This window comes from Schistocerca nitens, chromosome 6, assembly GCF_023898315.1.
Source record: "Schistocerca nitens isolate TAMUIC-IGC-003100 chromosome 6, iqSchNite1.1, whole genome shotgun sequence".
Classification (NCBI taxonomy): domain Eukaryota; kingdom Metazoa; phylum Arthropoda; class Insecta; order Orthoptera; family Acrididae; genus Schistocerca; species Schistocerca nitens.
In genome coordinates this window covers 37,753,756-37,775,785 of record NC_064619.1, presented here as the reverse complement: position 1 = coordinate 37,775,785, position 22,030 = coordinate 37,753,756, and positions in this window count along the sequence as shown.

Genomic DNA, 22,030 nt, shown 5'->3' with positions numbered 1-22,030 from the left:
CAGTACTGGTCTCCAATATACAATGCGAGACAAAAAAAAAGAAAAGCACTCAGAAAACATAGTTGGACTTTATCTAATTTCGTACAAACCATCAGTGAATATGTAAATGATTAGTGTTTTAATTCCCTCTGACAGGCAAAATGGCCACCAGAGCGCATTACTGCTGTTCATGTTTAGTGTTGTTACCCAGCCTTGGTGGGGTATATAAGGAGCCTGAAAAGTGACAGATGTTGAGTAAAGAGCATGGAGATGCTGTGTACTCATGTGAGATAGAGCTGTCATCATCTGACCGAGTTTGAAAGGGGCCTCATCGTCAGTCTCCATTTGGCTGGCTGGTTGAATTTTTGGGGCATTTGGACATGACAGTGGTCCAGTGTTGGATTGCATGGGAATGTGCAGGCAGGAGTACTCATTGTCACGGTTCTGGTCAACCGCATATTACTGCCATGAGGGAGGATCATTGTAATGTGCACCAAGCACATCGTAATACAGTCACATACGTGCCTCCCATCCAAGAAAAAGTAATGGACTCCCTACAGTATTATGTGACAACCCACACCATTGATAGTGAAAGACTTGGGAATTACCATCCCATGTCTATGCTGCCAGTAATACCACAACATAAACAGCAGCATCTGGAGTTCTGCACTACTGCAGATGACCATTGACAGCAAGTATGGTGGAGGCTTGGGGAGATGTCCTATTATTCCAGTGTCTGGAGAGGAACAGCGGGTGTTACTCCTGGTATCATGGTATGGGGAGCCATCAGGTATGACTTCAAGTTATAAGGAAACTCTTACAATGCATTGGTAAATCATGGATATCCTGTATTCTCAAGTGTGACTGCTCATATGGCACTATCATGATGTAATTTTTCAACAGGACACTTCTTGTCCACATGTGGCACATGTGTCTACTAACTGTCTACATGATGTTGAGGTACTCTCATGGCCAGCAACACCCCCACATCTTCCCACAATAAAACGTGTGTAATCAGCTCATAAGTCTATTCCATCTCATTTCCAGTAACCAGGTTTCCAAGAACCAGTTAGAACAGTTGTAGGTCGGCTTCCTTCTGGATATGATTCAACAGTTGTACGGGGTTGAGCAGAGGAAACACGTTTTTCACTATTGAATAACTGGGACACGGTTTGATAAAAATAATAAAAACAAGCATTAAGTGATAGATTTTTTAAATGCATTTTTGAAGTATACATACTTTAATTAGGTTTGAAAAATAATGTCTTGGACATGACAATTTTCTTGCTGGATAAAAATTTGGATCCTCTCCCGAAATTTAAGCATGGTTCTCTCCAACTTTTCATTCAGCACAGCTTGAATTTCCTAATGAATGAAATTTTTCAGGTCATCGATTGTGCGAGGCTTGTTCATGTAGATTTTTGATTTTAAATATCCCCACAAAAAGAAGGCACATATCGACAAATCGGGTGAATGAGGAGTCCAGTAAACATCACCATATCTCAAAATAACGTGTCCTGGGAACATTTGTCGAACCACTTCCATGGATGCTCTCGCTGTGTGAGCTGTGGCACCGTCCTGCTGAAACCATATTTTTCTCATGTTCACTTGACGCCTTTCAAGTTCTGGATGAAGAAAGTTGCTTAACATTTTAACGCAGCATGCTGATGTCACAGTAACTGCAGTTCCTTCCCCTTCAAAAAAATAGGTTCCAACAATCCCCATCTTTGAAATGCAGCACCACATTGTTACTTTTAAACTGTGGAGATGCCTTGGGTGTAATTCATGTGGGTTCTCCGGCACCCAAACCCGACAATTTTGAACATTGATGTAACCACCTACATGAAAATGTGCTTCATCACTCAGGAAGACTAAAGCATCTGCATCTTCTGTATAAATTTCGTCCATTACGCGACAAAACTCTCTGCGCTGCACAAAATCCCCTTCATTAAGCTGCTGGACCCTCATTATCTTGTACGGGTGAAACTCGAGATCATCGTGTAAGATGCAGTGAAGCAAAAGACGTGACAGCGCTACAGCCTGTCGTCTAGCTGATCGTTTCGGACTAGCGAGAACTGCTGTCCTCACTGGGTCTACATTTTCGGGGAGTACAACCTGAATGGGGAAGACAGGTGGTTTCTTTTTCATTACAGATCCAGTACTTCTAAACGCTGCAACTGATTGGAGTACAGTATTTCAATAAGGCACTGCACCTCGACCTTCAACTCTAAAATTTTGATGGAAAAGACGTTGCACTGTGACTAGGGAATCATTGTTTCTGAAGTACTGTTCAACAATGAACACATGATGCTCTACGCTCCATAGTGACTGAAACTGCATGTTATGGGCAGCCTGCCAACATTCATTCAAGTTCAATACCCCCTCTCATCGCCGCGTATTAGCGGTTCAAAAAACATACCTTTCCTCTGCTCCACCCGTTAGAACACCCTTCCCAGCCAAATCATGCAGGGCTTATTGCACTGAACTGGCAGACACCTGAAGACAGATGCAAACTATACTATGAAAACCCTCTTAAAAGTTATTTAAAGCTTTCCCGGCATACTGATTGTTCCATAAAAACACGGGAGAACTGCCGAATATCAGTAACGTCTTGCCGCGATATTTCAGCGCAGAGTCTTCTGGCCATCTTCAGGTGAGTGCCACTGTAGTAGTACTGGTGAGTACGCGCTGAGCTCTGATATTTTAAGCCGTACTGAGGTGACATTGCGCATGCGCTGCTCAGCTTGCGCGTTCATAACGGCTCCGTGCGCTGCGCCTTGCCCCCTCCACTGTGAAAGCCTGGCGTATCGGTATCAGGTCGATTTCTGCTAAACCACCCTTAAAATTTAGAAACAGCTTGAAGCAAATCAGAAATCAGTACTATTGATTTCTGTTTGTATTACTCACTTTGTCTTGTTGACTGCTTTTCTATCTTCATATATCTTCAGTTCTGATAACAAATAGCTCTTTTTTATGTGGGAAAACAATTATTTTATTTATACATTACTACATATTCAGTGAGACACTGACAATAGAAATTTTTTTTTTCATTTTCTGTGATGTAAAGATGGGCACAGAACTTTAATATTCTGTTAACCAAAGGAACCTATTACCTACTTCAGGATACCCCCAACATTGTTCTTCTACAGAAAATTACGAAATGTGATCAAAAAGTAACAAGAATTTTTGTTCTTCTATGGTTTTGTTTTTTACCAAAAAATCATGAATGAGCACTGAGGTGTAAGTGGGAGCATTATCATGATGCAATTTCCATGAGCAGTTTTGCCACAGTCGTGATCATTTTCTTTGGATTGCTTCATGAAAATGCTACATAACTTCCAGATAATATTCCTTATTGACCATACAACCAACAGGCAGGAACTCATGATGCCCTATACCATTATAATCTAAGAAAAGGAAAAACTTTCCTGTGTGATCGAAATTGTTGAATTTTTTTTCAGTTTTGGCTCTTCAGCCAGTTTCCACTGGGATGATTGGGCCTTGGTTTCGATGTCTTACACATATAACCATGTTTCATCACCTGTTATAACCTTCTTCAGAAGTTCTGGATTGTTGCTGACTTTATTCAACAATTCCTGTGTGATACTACCCATGTTGCCTTTGATCAAAATTCAACAATTTCAGAACAAACTGTGCTGCTACATGTTTCATGAGGAAAAAATCCAGAAACTTGCTTCTCATGAACCAATGAACCAAATGATATACTGACATCATCAGCAATGTCTCTGATGGTGATTCAGTAATTTTCCAGAACTATTTTCTTTACTTCTTCCACATTGTTACCAGTAATTGATGTGCTAGGGCATCCAGGGCGGTCTTCATATTCAACATCTTCTCACTCTCTTTGAAATGTTTGCACCACTCATAAACACTTTTCTTACTCATAGTAGATTCATCAAAAGCCACAGTCAACATTTTGAATGTAGTGCTTGCTGCACTTTATTCCATTTTAAAGCAAAATTTAATGCAAATTCTTTGATCTATCTTTTTTTAAAGTAAAAATTCGCCATATACTCAAAAATACTTATAACCTTTTCAATTGTCAAAGATAAACCAAATATCTAAAACAGCTGAACATGAAAACATATACCAGGAACACGTGTACCAACAAGATAAAAGAAAAAAATTGAATGAAGCCCGTGAAATTAAAAAATCTCCGATACTTTTTGATCACACCTCATACACTGAATTTCTAAAGGTGAACTCTTCCTCTCCTGTGTTAAATTAGTTAGATACCTGGGTGTTCCATGGATCATAATTGTTATCTCCCACTATGATGTGAATGTTTCAGTTAGCTTACCAACTTTAAGACACTTCCTCAGTGAAGCTGACATTAAACTATACAAATAGGTCTTCTGATTGATTAACACTCTTTATGTCATAAGAAAGGCAGCTTGGTATTTTAGTATTAATTAGACAAATTATAAGCTACTGTTGTATTTTATCTTCTGTCAAAAGGCATTTTGACTCTGTAAAACAAAATATACCTTTAAGTAAGTTAGAATATTACAGTGTAACAGGAAATGCTGCAAAATGTTTCAGTCTAATCTGACATGAAATGAAGTGAGTCAATGCGAAAAGAGTCTGCCAGCTTTTACCTTAGGGCCTTATTTTTTCTTGTGTAAATCAATGATTTGTCATCAATAACATTGCCAGAGGCCGAGTTGGTCTTGTTTACACATGATACTGTGGCGACACCCATTGTCCGCCAATAACTGCCACCAGCGAAGTGCAGAGTAAATGGTCTTTGGGGACTTGTCATTCTTTGGTTTGCTTTGTTGGACTTAGGTTATGATGTGCATGTTGTGAGATTCTGTATTGTTTTTCTTGTGTTTTGTGTAATTATACAAACCTTAATAAAAGTGCCTGATTGTAATAAGTTGGAGTTTTATGTGCACAGTCAGTCGCTATAGCCAGAAAACCCACATTAGTGACCCCAACGTGATATGAACATGCAACCTCCCTCACCTGAGTTTCTACTGCACAACATGGACCACGTGGCTGTCTAATTTCGGGGTCCAAACTCACGGCTGTCCCGTTCTCAGAACGGTCCGCCGTTTGATGTGTCCCCTGCCGCATCGGTCGAAGGGATACTCGCGTCAACAGTGCCGGGCCATGTATATGCCTACCCGTCCTGTCACCCCACACACACCTTGAGCGACGCACCTGCCTTGGTTCCGCCCTGTCACTTGGCTCTCAATCGCAATTTCGCACCTCTGCTCGAGATTTTGTCTGCATCGGCCATTGATCCTTCCGCGCCTGCTGCGCCGTGCTCGTCGTGTGGCCGTACAGATTTCCTGACTACAAGGACGGGATATTACACCTCACCTGCACAGCGAACGGACGTTCAATGCAACATATCGCTCGTCACTCAGGCACAGTTTGCATCAGCGAACGCCATGCAGAATCCCCATATGATTCGTGCCTTTCCTACCTGCATGACCGCCCTGACCTCATCAGTGACTTGTTGCTGAACCCACCCCAAGAGCAACAAATATGCCTCTGCCCACACACTACTCATTGAATGCCTTTCTCGTCTGCCAGCCAATATGATTCACAACATCATTCATGAGGAGACTTTAGGCGACAGAACCCACTCATAGCTGTGGTGACGCTGCATGCGCAGGTCAGTACCGAGATCTTGCCAAACTTAGCACTCTGGGCATTGTGGTTGGTGATGCTGCCACAAGAACTACAATTACATTTACTCCCACATAACTTGAGGATAAACTATGGCTGGCGGACCAGACATATGTGATTATTTGGCACCGCTACCTCCCTCCGCACAGCACAGTGCCTAATACCGCTGAGGTTGGTACTCCTGTGAATATACTTCCACTGTCAGGTGGTAGACGCCAGGTGCATGCGTATTGCGGACAGCACACGGAACAGCAGCCATCTAGTGGCCAAGATTGGTTGGTTGGTTTTGGGGAAGGAGACCAGACAGCGTGGTCATCGGTCTCATCGGATTAGGGAAGGATGGGGAAGGAAGTCGGCCGTGCCCTTTCAGAGGAACCATCCTGGCATTTGCCTGGAGTGATTTAGGGAAATCACAGAAAACCTAAATCAGGATGGCCGGACGCGGGATTGAACCTTCGTCCTCCCGAATGCGAGTCCAGTGTCTTACCACTGCGCCACCTCGCTCGGTAGTGGCCAAGACCGGGAATCACTAGTGAGCTGGCACCAGTCTCTCCCCACCCCAACCGGACTAGAGCCCGCCTTTCCCTCGCCTGACACTTCGGCTGGTGGGGCGAGTACAGCTGACTCACGCATATGCTGGTTCCACTCTACTTACAGGGACACCGTTTGCAACTACTGCCCACCCTGTGCATTCCCAAACGTCGCACATGGGCCACACTAGGTGCCAAGGCTCGTGGATATGTGCAGGGCGCCCACAGATGTTGCATTCTGTCAGATCCCCCCCCCTCACAAGGACGTCTGCACATCTTGGATTTAGGTTCACGCCAGTATTTTCTCATCGATACCGGAGCAGATGTTACTGTCGTACCTCCCACATTTACCGTACACGACACAACACCAGCCACACTGTACCTTTGAGCAGCAAATAAATTGCCACTTCATGTCAACAGTTTGGCCAAGTCATCTATTGAACTCGTACCTGGCAAACAGTTCACTTGGTCCTTCTACGTGGCTGATGTAGAAGACCCAGTATTAGGCATTGACTTCCTTTTTCACTTCAGACTGTCTCCAGGCCTCCAGTCAGCCACAGTATTGCACCACGCCTCATCCACTCATATTGTGTTTTCAATCACCTCCTCAGCCCCCCCTCCCCCTCAGCTTCCTGAAGATTTCTACATGACTCTCATTGAGTGCTCTTCACTGGCAGACAGCCTCGCAACTTCCATTGTCCAGCTTCAGTCCGAGCAGCTCTGCAGTCAACGATCTCTGCACTCGCAATGCCAAACTAAACCGCGCCATATCGTCAGCTACACAAGCCCTTGCTGAGGCACGATGCCTCGTACAACACCTGTCAATGCCGTCACCCCCTGACACTGGCGACACACTGCATGGCACTTTGTCACCGCCGCCCCCCGACACCAGAGACACACCTTGTTGAACTTTTTCGCCGCCAACGCGGACAGCTTCCCTGGCACATCAGGTCAGTAATTCTCCGTGCTACTGATTCTCGTTCGCAATGGTCCCAGAGTGAGTTTGCCAGCCCAGCTGAACGCTATCATGAATGGCACGACACATAAAATTGTCACAACAGATGTGCCACCAGTGCGTCATAAAGCGTGCCGACTGCCACCACATAAACTACTCCTCGCTGAGGCCACAGTGAAGGAACTTCTGCGAGCAGGTATTGTTCATCCATCGGACAGTAACTGGTCTTTGCCCATACATTTAGTTCCCATATTAGACAATTATCTGATACCTCATATACAAGACTTTGCCAAGTACTTAGCGGAGCATGCATCTTCAGTGTCTTGGAATGTCGCAAGGCATATTTACAGATACCCATGGAACAGAGTAATATACCAAAGACAGCGTTGATCACGCCTTTTAGCCTCTACTAATTTTGTTTCATGCCTTATGGTCTCAAAAATGTAGCCCAAATTCAGAACATTTTATAGACTCACTTTTGTGCAACTGCACATATTGTTATGCATACCTCGATGACAAACTCATTTTTTCCTCCTCTGACAGACAGCACGCACTCCACCTGACCACAATACAGGACTTATTGACACGTAACAGAGTCGAGATCAATAATGATAAGTCACAACTCCGCTGCACCGTTGTCATTTTTCTGGGGTACACCGTCGCCTCAGAAGGTATACGCCCCCCTCTGAAGCAGGTTGACTGCATTCACGATCTACCTCTCCCAGTGTCATTTCATGAATTACACCAGATTTTAGGAGCTATCAGTTTCTACCATTGTAACCTGCTGATGGCGGCAGCAATTCTAGCCCCTTTGACTAAAACTCTACTGATGTATCTCACTTAAGTAATTGTGATTTTGTCGTGCTTCTAGGTGGTTCAAACGATATATATAGGAATGAAACAAAAGGGTTTGCAAAAGAAATGAAGGAATGCTTAAACAACCTATTACATACAAATGTACTCGTTGTTAACATTCCTCATCGTTATGATTTGCCTTCCTGGTCCTGTGTCAACCAAGAAATTTACATTGCAAACAAACTGATATCAGAAATATGTTCTACATTTCATAACATAGAGATAATTGATACATACAATTTAGGAAGAAGATTTCATACAGCTCATGGACTACATTTAAATATGTTAGGAAAAGACCAAATAGTAGAAAAACTCCGAAATCATATCCTGAAGAAATCAGCCCCAAGTATCAAGATCGCCAAACAACCACAAATTACAAAATGGTTTAGGCCAAAAACAGAAGCTTTGATGGAAGCAGAACTGAACTCTGCTACTGAAAATTGCGTGCAAGAAGCCACACACAAAAATAAAATCTCGGCCAATTTTTTAGGGTAAGTGCTGTGTCAGAAATACCTTTAGAAAAGAAATTAATTAAACCCTTAACTGAAAAGTCACAAAGTCCATCATTTCTTGTATTACACCATAATGTCCAGTCATTCAGAAATAAGATTCAAATGCTGGAAGTGTTACTTCAGTCTCAAATAAATCCAGATGTAATATGTATTACCGAACACTGGCTGTCTAAAGAAGAAATTCAGTCAACCTCTATTCCAAGATACTCATTAACAAGCTTTTATTGTAGGAATTTCTCCACACATGGTGGTACTGCTATATTTGTAAAGGACCAGATAAAATTCAGTGAGGTAGGCCTAAATGAACAGATTGCATTATCTGAAGATAAGGAATTTGAGCTTTCTATGGTTAAGCTGCCTGAACTAAACTATATAATTATAAATGTATACAGAGCACCAAGTAGTAATATTCCAAATTTTATGACCAAATTAGAAGTTCTGCTGAATAGTGTCAGCTCATTAAATATGAGAATAATACTTTGTGGCGATTTTAACACTGATTTATCAAAAAACAGTAATGCTAAACTTGATTTGTTAAACATGACCAAATCCTTTAATATGATCCCCACAATACACTCTCCAACAAGATCAACAGAGCATACTGATTCAATAATTGATCAAATCTTCATAACTGATACTGGTTACAAATTCACTGGCGAAGTACTGAGCATGGGATACAGTGACCATGATGCTCAGCTACTGAGCGTTGACATGGAAAATAGTAAAATCAGCCCCAAAAAAGTATTTCAAAGAAGAAACTTTTCAGATGACAATATTAGGATTTTTAACTTCCTATTAGCTAAGGAAAATTGGGACAGTGTTTACATGCAAACAACTGTTGATAATATGTTCTTAAGCTTCCATAACACCTTCCTTTATTACTTTAATACAGCATTTCCTTTTGAAACAAAAACTTCAAGCAATCAAAATAGAAAGTCGTGGGTAACAAAAGGAATCAAAATTTCTAGTGAGAGAAACAGATTTCTCCAATATTGCTCCAAAAAATACATAGTCACTGAAGAATATTCTGACTATTGTAAAGCCTACAAAAAAACTTATCTTAGAGTGATTAGACAGGCAAAACTTTTATGGAATGACAATTTCATAAAAAAACTCTTCAAACAAAATGAAAGCTATGTGGAAAGTTATTAAAAAAGAAACTTGTAGTTCAACACCTAAAAAGGAAAACATTTCTCTAACACTTAATGACTCTAAGGTCACAGATCCATACACAGTTGTAAACAAGTTCAATGAATATTTCACCTCACTAGCAGAAGATCTCATTCAGGCAAACTGCAAGGTATCGTTCTTCAATTCCACCAATACGTCAAACAGCACTAATGCTACAATGTTTGTTTATGAAACAAACCCTGATGAAATTAGGAACATAATAAAATTGTTACCCAATAAAATCTCTAGTGGCTATGATGAATTACCTGACCTCATCTTAAAGGTGTGTGCTCCTCATATAGTAAAGCCATTATCAACCATCTACAACCAATCATTAAAAACTGGCATTTTTCCAGATGCTCTCAAAATAGCTAAAGTCTCACCATTACTAAAGAAAGGTTCCCCTGATCTAGTATCCAATTATAGACCATTATCCATATTAAGCATCTTTTCAAAAATCCTGGAAAAACTTTTTTATGACAGGCTTATAAATTTCATAAAAAACCACGCACCAATCAGCATTCAACAACATGGTTTTAGTAAATCTTTATCCACCCAGACAGCAATTTTTGAACTGTTGGACCACATACTGAAATCAATTGACCAACATAATATAGCTGCAGGTATCTTCTTAGATCTCTCTAAAGCCTTTGACGTACTAGATCATAAAATACTGCTAGCTAAATTGGAAAGAATAGTAATAAGAGGTGTGGCTCACAACTGGCTATGCTCTTACCTACAAAACCGCAGACAGAAGGTATCACTTCAATACGATATTAATGTACAGAATAAAATAAATAATACAGTTTTCCTCTCGGAGGAAAGAACAATAAGATATGGTGTTCCCCAGGGTTCTGTTCTAGGGCCATTACTTTTCCTCATTTACATAGATGATCTTGTTGAACATATGAGCCCACAAAAAACTATCCTGTTTGCTGATGATACAAGCATAGTGTTGACTGGATCTAGCCCTGAATCCCTTCAGACAATATCTGATAACTCCATGAAAAAACTTTCTGAGTGGTTTAACAAAAATGGCCTAATTGTTATTAGTGGGAAAACTGTATGTATCAACTTCCATCTAATTCCCATATCCAATCAAAAAACTATCCAAGTAAAGTTAAATAATGATAAAATTGAAAATGTAAATGCAACAAAATTTTTGGGTCTATGGGTCCAACAAAATTTAAAATGGGACACACATATAAACAACTTATCAAAGAAACTCTCATCATTGTGCTATGGACTAAGAATACTAAAATCTACTACAAGTAAATCCACACTAATGCATGCATACCATGCGCAGTTCCACTCATTGCTCCGCTATGGAATCATCTTTTGGGGAAATTCAACTCACAGCACAAATATATTTAAACTACAAAAAAGAGCACTGAGGATAATCTGTGGCCTCAAAAAGCTGGAATCCTGTAAATGTCAATTTATAAAACTTAATGTTCTAAGCATCCCATCCCTATTCATTCAAGAAACAATCCTATTCACCAGGGAATACCTCTCAAGAACAGGCAAATTAATCCAAAACAATGATATACACGCTCATTATACCAGAGGGCAATCTAATATCCATCAAATTTTTTCAAGGACATCATCATACCAAAAATATATAACTCATCTGGGCGTTGTGTTACACAATAAAATTTCAGAACAAATAAAAACTGCTCCAGATCCAATATTTAAAAATAAACTAAAGGCATTTCTGACAAAGCACTGTTTCTATTCAGTACAAGAATTCCTGGAAATGAAAAATTATAAAGTTCCTTTGTAAATACTGTGATTAGAGTAAAACATTCTGTAGGCAAAATAATAACCTAATTTCTACTATACACAACTATGTTTCCGTTTCACTTCCCCAAATTTTTTAACTCGCTTTTTGAATGTACAAGTACACATTCTATTAGTATTAAAACTTAATTGTCTGTGAAATCCCAATGTTAATTTCATGTTTAATGTAGTTTTTAAATGACATTGTCCTTCTGTTGTGTTTCCAGTTGACATTTTCACTATTCTGTAATCTCAGTGATTATTTGTGTAAATTTAAAGTAGCACTACATTGCCTAAATGTTTCTGTTGTGTTTCCAGTTGACATTTTCACTATTCTGTAATCTCAGTGATTATTTGTGTAAATTTAAAGTAGCACTACATTGCCTACATGTTTCTTAGTTCCCCATGTAAATTGTTTGTATTCTCTGTATGTGAAGTTACTATATTCATCAATGAACAATTTTGTGTACATTTTTTTAAATGGCAGTCCATTGCCTATTTTTTTCTCCACACTACATATTTGTTAAGAAAAATGACTTGTCCTATATCATATGTACTTTGTACAATATGTGATCCACAGGATAAATAAATAAATACAAATACAAATACATTGCCCAGGAAACAAACCTCGGGCAATTGCTGTGTACAGTGGTCTGACAACATGGTGATGCCTGCATCTCTATTACAGCGAATGCAAGTGATTTTGCAATCGGTGCAGTCCTCCAACAGCACGTCAGTGACACGACGCAACCACTTTGGTTCTTCCCCCCCCCCCCCCCCTCCCCCCAGAAAACTATCTACAGCTCAACATAAATGGTCAGCATTTGACAGAGAATTGCTTTTGGTTTATGAAGCTGTATAATATTTCTGCGCAGATATCAAAGGAAGGAACATAACGATTTTCACAGACCGTCGCCCCCTCGTGGAGGCTATTCATTACCCCGCTGTTGACCTTCCCACATGTAGGTTTGAGCATATGCACTTTATTTGACAATACACAACAGACATCCGTTACATCCGAGGTTCAGAAAATGTGGTGGCCAACTACCTATCATGTAGCACTGCAATTTTGTCCCCCATTGATGTCGACAAATTGGCCCGCTTACAGGACAATGATACCTAATTGCACAACCTCTGGCAGGACCCAGATACTTCCCTCCTGATCATTTCCTGCAACCTACCAGGCTCGGTCAGGCCACTGGGGTGGGATACATCCATGGGTGCCTCGCGACTTATTGTTCCCCCTGTGCTGTGTCACCAAGTATTCACTGTGTTACGTAAACTTTCACATGCTGGTGCTAAGACTACTATGTTCCTTCTTACAGAACGCTTTGTGTGGCCATTTGTGAAGAGGGATTGTCATAATTGGGCTCGTGCTTGTTTACAGTGCCAGCACAGCAAAGTCGGCAGGCACACACAATCCTGTCTAGGTAAATTCGACATCCCGAAAGGCCACTTCCAACATGTGCATCTGGACCTCATAGGACTGTTACCCACGTCTAATGGTTTCAGGTATATCCTGTCTGTCATCGACCACATCACACATTGGGTGGAGGCAATACCCATGCTGGACATCACAGCGGATACCATAGCATGCACATTCGTATCCTCCTGGATAGCTCGATTCGGCTGCCCTACATCCATCACCACCGACCAGGAAAGGCAGTTTGAATCCCTGCTGTTTAACAAACTCTGCATACTCTGTGGGGTGTATAGATTCCGCACTATGGCTTACCCACCGCAAAGCAATGGACTGGTCGAGCACGGTACAGGACTCTGAAAGCGGCCCTCGTGTGCCACGGCGATGAGTGGTCCGACGCCCTTCCCTGGGTTATGTTAGGAATATGCTCGCCTTACAAGACAGACCTCCGGGCTTCAATTATGGAGCTCCTGTATGGTGAGACCCTAGTTCACCCCGCAGAGTTTGGCAACGATGGAGCAACTGTCGACCTATCCGACCCCTCCACTCCAGTTGAATGTGTCCGGAGGCACATAGCCATGATCTGCACACCCCCTCCATGACCACATACCCATCCTTGGGTCTTTCCGCATTCGGCACTGGACTCTTGTGAGTTTGTTGTATTACGGGATGACTGTCAAACTGACATTACAGCCGCCTTTCTCTGGCCCGCATTGAGTAGTGGCTAGCACAGACAATACTATGGACATTCTCATGAGTTTCCATCAGCAGACAGTTTCCCTTCAATGCGTGAAATCAGCCTGGACGATCGAGGAATGGAGGGAGTCTCCGTGGCGACCATCAACCACCAGTAACTAGCAGCAATGAAGAGTAAATGGTCTTTGGGGACTCTTTGTTCTTTGGTTCGGTCTGGTGGACTTAGGTTATGATGTGTGTGTTTAATAAAACTGCCTGATCATAATAAGTTGGAGTTTTCTGTGTGCGGTCAGTCACTATAGTCAGAAAACCCACAATACAAACATTACAGTAAATATCAAATCAAATATAGTTAGAAAGACTGGTAAATGAAATTTTCATGGAAAATAATAACAACTCCCAGTCATAGAGTGCAGGCTTTCATGGTCAGTTTTTGGTAACTTTTGTTTTTGTTTTATACCTCCAAGGCATATTTCTCTGCCTAACATTTTGTCTTCCAATGATAGAGACATCATCAGAGGCTTAATTTTTTAATAGAAACAAATGATGTATTGTATATATTCATACTATTAGTATTGTTATTTCAGCTTAAAAAAAAAAATTGACATGTTCCACATCCACGAGGATCTCCTCAGCATGGATCTATGGAACAAAAACTAAGGTGGTGGTGGTGGTTAGTGTTTAACGTCCCGTCGACAACGAGGTCATTAGAGACGGAGCTCATGCTCGGGTTAGGGAAGGATTGGGAAGGAAATCGGCCGTGCCCTTTCAAAGGAACCATCCCGGCATTTGCCTGAAGCGATTTAGGGAAATCACGGAAAACCTAAATCAGGATGGCTGGAGACGGGATTGAACCATCGTCCTCCCGAATGCGAGTCCAGTGTGCTAACCACTGCGCCACCTCGCTCGGTGCGAAAACTAATCTAATCCAATCTAATCTGTAATGACTAAGAAAGCAGTTAAAGTTTCAAATAATCTCAGCAAGCCAAACTGTTTATTCATAATGAATTTTCTGGTTCCCTGTTGCCAGTGCACAATCTGCTACTGCTGTTTGATTCATTTTGCCCAGATGACAATTGTTCTGGTGTACCATATGGGTGTTAAATGCTTCTTTTTGTAGTTTGTATGTACATTTGGACGCATGTGTAAGAGATTGTATATACCTGCTGTTCCAAGTGGCTGCTGCCTGTCCTTTTGTAGGATGCCTTCTGACAAGCAAACATCACCAACTCGACCTAATATTTTAAGGAGAAAAAAGCACTTACACAAGATATCAGCCCCAGCAATCAATCCCTCACAAAAATCTGGGCCATTATTCTGTTAGTAGGCAGTTATGACCTCCTGAAAGTACACCTTTCAAATAAGTGTGTGCATTGCTTGCTTGTCACTCACTCTGACCCACTGTGCTCAAGTGCTAAGTACTATCCAGCAGAGTGACATCCAATGCCCTCCTATTGAAGAGCAGTCCAACTCCTGTAATGTACTTCACTTTAACAGTGTCAGTTCTACAATCCAAAGAAAATAACATGTAAGAGTGATTTTAATGATCAAATATAACTATGCTGCTTCTTTAATGACACACTCATTTGTTTCATTCATTTACATTCTATCTCTGGATCACAACATAAAAAGTGTTCAAAACAAAGAGGTATTTGGCACCAGCTACATGTTAGAAACTGGCACTTTGACACAAAGAACAAACCACGTAACCAATGTTAAAAGAGTTTTTCACCGGATGTCAAAGTGATCTGCCCAGTCATTGGTGTGGCTGCTCATACTGAAGAGTAGTCAAAATACTGTTGCACATAACTGCCTCTAAAGAAAAGACTGCATTTGAAGGATGTTGTTATGCAGGTTGAAGTTCACAACCATGCCCAGAAGCTGTGTCGAGTTGGTGAAATATCGTGTGACTAGGATCTCCCGTCGGGTAGACCATTCGCTGGGTGCAAGTCTTTTGATTTGACACCACTTCGGCAACTTGCACGTCAATGGGGATGACATGATGATGATTAGGACAACACAACACCCAGTCCCTGAGCGGAGAAAATCTCCCACCCAGCCGGGAACTGAACCCAGTCCCTTAGGGTTGACATTCTGTTGCACTGACCACTCAGCTACCGGAGGCAGACGTCGAATTGGTAAACCTGCAGACAAAACCCTTGAATATGCAAAAGCCATTTATGTCCAGCAAGTGACAGCATCTTGTTCCACTTGGTGGGGTTGTTGATATTGAAACTGCAGTGTCTTCTTCTTCATTCCCTTCATGAGTTAACAAACTATTTTGGCCAGAAAATGAATCCATGATGAAAACTGTTCTGCTGTCATCTTTTGCAATTTTAGAAAACACCATCTGTTGCCATATCCATAAATTTTCCTTGTTGACTTCTCCAGAAGGTGTGGCTACAATATTGTTTGTATGAAACAAACTTTGAGACCTGAGTTTCTCCTGGTGTATACAATTTTCAAACAACTTATGGGAATTCAGCCAGGTAGTATTAACAGCGACCACTGTTAATACTACCTGGCTGAATTATCGTAAGTTGTTTGAGAAACAAACTTTGTTTCATTCACAGCCCAAATGTCCCATTCAGCTCTTTTAAAACTACAAACAGAGGTAACAGCAGGTGTCCATCTGCAAATACTGTCGGCATTATCGAATAGCCATGTGTTGTGTTACTGATGGACTGCATGACAATGCGGACATTTTTTGTCCCTTTTTTGGCAAGAGACCAATCTGACATGACTTCTACATTAAAACCACTGTGATCCTCATTGTACACATTCTGTTCACTGAATGTTTCCATAATACGAGGGTGAGTCAAATGAAAACCTTAAATATTTTTCAATTCCTTTGGTAGTCCGCACAACCACTCATGCACCGCGTGGCGTACCTCTTCATCAAAACCGAACTTCTTTTCTCCCATTGCATCTTTGAGTGGTCCAAACATATGGAAATCACTTGGGGCAGAGTCTGATGAGTATGGTGGATGAAGAAGACACTAAAAATGCAGGTCTGTGATTGTTGCAACTGTTGTACGGGCAGTGTGGGGCCTTGCATTGTCATGTTGCGAAAGGACACCTGCTGACAGGAAACAACGTCGCTTTGATTTGATTGCAGGCCGCAGATGATGTTTTAGGAGATCTGTAAATGATGCACTGGTGACAGTGGTCCCTCTAGGCATGTAATGCTCCAAAATGACACCTTTTTCGTCCCAAAAGAGAGTCAGCATAACCTTCCCTGCTGATGGTTCTGTTCAAAACTTCTTTGGTTTTGGTGATGAGGAATGGCACCATTCCTTGCTCACTCTCTTCGTTTCCAGTTGGTGGAAGTGAACCCAGGTTTCGTCCCCAGTAACGATTCTTGCAAGGAAGCCATCACCTTCTCGTTCAAAGCACCAAAGAAGTTCTTCACAAGCATCAACACGTCGTTCTCTCATTTCAGGAGTCAGCTGCCATGGCACCTATCCTGCAGACACTTTGTGAAACAGGAGCACGTCATGCACAATGTGGTGTGCTGACCCATGACTAATATGTAAACATGCTGCAATGTCATTCAGTGTCATTTGGCAATTTTCCTTCACTATGGCTTCAACTGCTGCAATGTTCTGTGGAGTCACAACTCGTCGTGCCTGACCTGGACGAGGAGCATCTTCCACTGAAGTCACACCATTTGCGAACTTCCTACTCCATTCTTAGACTTGGTGCTGTGACAAACATGCTTCACCGTACTGAAGCTTCATTCGTTGATGACTTTCAATAGGTTTCACACCTTCACTATGCAAAAACCGAATACCAGAATGCTGTTCTTCCCTGGTGCAAGTCGCAAGTAGGGCGGCCATCTTTATACTGATACTGCGACGGTATGTGTGGATATGCACTATGCTGCCACCTACATGCCTTTCTGTACACTGTTTGTAGCACACTTACCAACTTACAGGATAACGGCGCAAAATTTCGATTTGTTATTACAGATTTAAGGTTTTCGTTTGACTCACCCTCGTAGTTTGTGTATTAGTGACAAACTGTTCACATGCAGTAAGTATGGCTGCCTCATTACCTGGCTTTTTAGTTGTAGTAACACAGGCTATTTTTTGTGACACAGGACGATGTGTCTTGACACCCATCCAGCAAATGCTTTAAACTGTTTTGGACCCACCTTCATTGTGACTTGAATGCCTCACTGCTGTATATCATCTGCAGCTCTCGGTCTAGTGGCTAGCGTGCTGCCTCTGTTTCGTGGGGTCCCGGGTTCGATTCCCGGCCAGGTTGGAGATTTTGTGTTGTCCTGTTCATTTCAGCATCATCATCATTTGTGACAGTGGCTATGTTGGATTAGGTAAAAAAAATTGGACTGTGTAAAACTTGGGACTTTGTACGGGTGCTGATGACCGCGCTGTTGAGCGTCATTTTCATCTCTTGCCTGAATGCGTTATTTAATGTACCTACACAGATTGCGTTGAAAAGCTTTTGTTGATGTGTTCTCTGGTTTTCAAGGTATCTATTTCCAGATGTACAGATCACTTTTGTGTTGTAATAATTTAAAGTTCCTCTTGACGGTCCTGAAAGACGTATTTCCCTTCCTTCCACTTTTACAAAAGGTACCAGCTCGTTTCATATACTCCTCTGTTATCTACATCTACATCTACATCTATACTCCGCGAGCCACCTTACGGTGTGTGGCGGAGGGTACTTATTGTACCACTATCTGATCCCCCCTTCCCTGTTCCATTCACGAATTGTGCGTGGGAAGAACGACTGCTTGTAAGTCTCCGTATTTGCTCTAATTTCTCGGATCTTTTCGTTGTGATCATTACGCGAGATATATGTGGGCGGTAGTAATATGTTGCCCATCTCTTCCCGGAATGTGCTCTCTCGTAATTTCGATAATAAACCTCTCCGTATTGCGTAACGCCTTTCTTGAAGTGTCCGCCACTGGAGCTTGTTCAGCATCTCCGTAACGCTCTCGCGCTGACTAAATGTCCCCATGACGAATCGCGCTGCTTTTCGCTGGATCATGTCTATCTCTTCTATTAATCCAACCTGGTAAGGGTCCCATACTGATGAGCAATGCTCAAGAATCGGACGAACAAGCGTTTTGTAAGCTACTTCTTTCGTCGATGAGTCACATTTTCTTAGAATTCTTCCTATGAATCTCAACCTGGCGCCTGCTTTTCCCACTATTTGTTTTATGTGATCATTCCACTTCAGATCGCTCCGGATAGTAACTCCTAAGTATTTTACGGTCGTTACCGCTTCCAATGATTTACCACCTATGGCATAATCGTACTGGAATGGATTTCTGCCCCTATGTATGCGCATTATATTACATTTATCTACGTTTAGGGAAAGCTGCCAGCTGTCGCACCATTCATTAATCCTCTGCAGGTCTTCCTGGAGTACGTACGAGTCTTCTGATGTTGCTACTTTCTTGTAGACAACCGTGTCATCTGCAAATAGCCTCACGGAGCTACCGATGTTGTCAACTAAGTCATTTATGTATATTGTAAACAATAAAGGTCCTATCACGCTTCCTTGCGGTACTCCCGAAATTACCTCTACATCTGCAGATTTTGAACCGTTAAGAATGACATGTTGTGTTCTTTCTTCTAGGAAATCCTGAATCCAATCACAAACCTGGTCCGATATTCCGTAAGCACGTATTTTTTTCACTAAACGTAAGTGCGGAACCGTATCAAATGCCTTCCTGAAGTCCAGGAATACGGCATCAATCTGCTCGCCAGTGTCTACGGCACTGTGAATTTCTTGGGCAAATAGGGCGAGCTGGGTTTCACATGATCTCTGTTTGCGGAATCCATGTTGGTTATGATGAAGGAGATTTGTATTATCTAAGAACGTCATAATACGAGAACACAAAACATGTTCCATTATTCTACAACAGATTGACGTAAGTGAAATAGGCCTATAATTATTCGCATCTGATTTATGACCCTTCTTGAAAATGGGAACGACCTGTGCTTTCTTCCAGTCGCTAGGTACTTTGCGTTCTTCCAGAGATCTACGATAAATTGCTGATAGAAAGGGGGCAAGTTCTTTAGCATAATCACTGTAGAATCTTAAGGGTATCTCGTCTGGTCCGGATGCTTTTCCGCTACTAAGTGATAGCAGTTGTTTTTCAATTCCGATATCGTTTATTTCAATATTTTCCATTTTGGCGTCCGTGCGACGGCTGAAGTCAGGGACCGTGTTACGATTTTCCGCAGTGAAACAGTTTCGGAACACTGAATTCAGTATTTCTGCCTTTCTTCGGTCGTCCTCTGTTTCGGTGCCATCGTGGTCAACGAGTGACTGAATAGGGGATTTAGATCCGCTTACCGATTTTACATATGACCAAAACTTTTTAGGGTTCTTGTTTAGATTGTTTGCCAATGTTTTATGTTCGAATTCGTTGAATGCTTCTCTCATTGCTCTCTTTACGCTCTTTTTCGCTTCGTTCAGCTTTTCCTTATCAGCTATGATTCGACTACTCTTAAACCTATGGTGAAGCTTTCTTTGTTTCCGTAGTACCTTTCGTACATGATTGTTATACCACGGTGGATCTTTCCCCTCGCTTTGGACCTTAGTCGGTACGAACTTATCTAAGGCGTACTGGACGATGTTTCTGAATTTTTTCCATTTTTGTTCCACATCCTCTTCCTCAGAAATGAACGTTTGATGGTGGTCACTCAGATATTCTGCGATTTGTGCCCTATCACTCTTGTTAAGCAAATAGATTTTCCTTCCTTTCTTGGCATTTCTTATTACACTTGTAGTCATTGATGCAACCACTGACTTATGATCACTGATACCCTCTTCTACATTCACGGAGTCGAAAAGTTCCGGTCTATTTGTTGCTATGAGGTCTAAAACGTTAGCTTCACGAGTTGGTTCTCTAACTATCTGCTCGAAGTAATTCTCGGACAAGGCAGTCAGGATAATGTCACAAGAGTCTCTGTCCCTGGCTCCAGTTCTGATTGTGTGACTATCCCATTCTATACCTGGTAGATTGAAGTCTCCCCCTATTACAATAGTACGATCACGAAACTTCTTCATGACGTTCTGCAGGTTCTCTCTGAGGCGCTCAACTACTACGGTTGCTGATGCAGGTGGCCTATAGAAGCATCCGACTATCATATCTGACCCACCTTTGATACTTAACTTAACCCAGATTATTTCACATTCGCATTCGCTAATAACTTCACTGGATATTATTGAATTCTTTACTGCTATAAATACTCCTCCACCATTGGCGTTTATCCTATCCTTGCGGTATATATTCCATTCTGTGTCTAGGATTTCGTTACTGTTCACTTCCGGTTTTAACCAACTTTCCGTTCCTAATACTATATGCGCACTATTTCCTTCAATAAGAGATACTAATTCAGGAACCTTGCCCTGGATACTCCTGCAGTTTACCAATATTACGTTAACTTTTCCTGTTTTTGGTCTCTGAGGACGGACGTTCTTTATCAACGATGATAATGTTCTCTCTGGTAGGCCGTCAGGTATTTTATCGTTTCGTCCAAGGGGGGGTCCCTCTAACCTAAAAAACCCCCGTGTGCACGCCACACGTACTCTGCTACCCTAGTAGCTGCTTCCGGTGTGTAGTGCACGCCTGACCTGTCTAGGGGGGCCCTACAGTTCTCCACCCAATAACGGAGGTCGATGAATTTGCAACCATTATAGTCGCAGAGTCGTCTGAGCCTCTGGTTTAGACCCTCCACACGGCTCCAAACCAGAGGACCGCGATCGACTCTGGGCACTATGCTGCAGATATTAAGCTCAGCTTGCACTCCGCGTGCGATGCTGGTTGTCTTCACCAAATCAGCCAGCCGCCGGAAGGAACCAAGGATGGCCTCAGAACCCAAGCGGCAGGCGTCATTCGTTCCGACATGTGCTACTATCTGCAGCCGGTCACACCCAGTGCGTTCAATAGCTGCCGGAAGGGCCTCCTCCACATTACGGACGAGACCCCCCGGCAAGCACACCGAGTGCACACTGGCATTCTTCCCCGACCTACCCGCTATTTTCCTGAGGGGCTCCATAACCCGCCTAACGTTGGAGCTCCCTATAACTAATAGGCCCGCCCTCTGTGACTGTCGGGACCTTGCCGGAGAATCGGCCACTGGCCCAACAGGCGAGGCATCCTGTGGTGGCTCGGAAACGATGTCATCACCACTAGGAAGCACCCCGTACCTGTTGGAAAGGGGTAAGGCAGCCGCCACGCGGCCAGATCCCACCTTCGCCTTTCGGCCAGGCACGCGCGAGCCCACCACTGTCCGCCATTCACCCTGGAGTGATGGCTGACCGGTAAGATGCTCACTGCCGGAAGACGCAGCGACATCAGGGGTTCCATGTGATTCCAAGGCCACCGAAGTAGGCATAGGTCTCACCACAGTTGCCCCAACGCCACTACGAGCCGACGCCTGCGCCTCGAGCTCGATGAGCCTAACAGACAAAGCCTCCACCTGTCCCC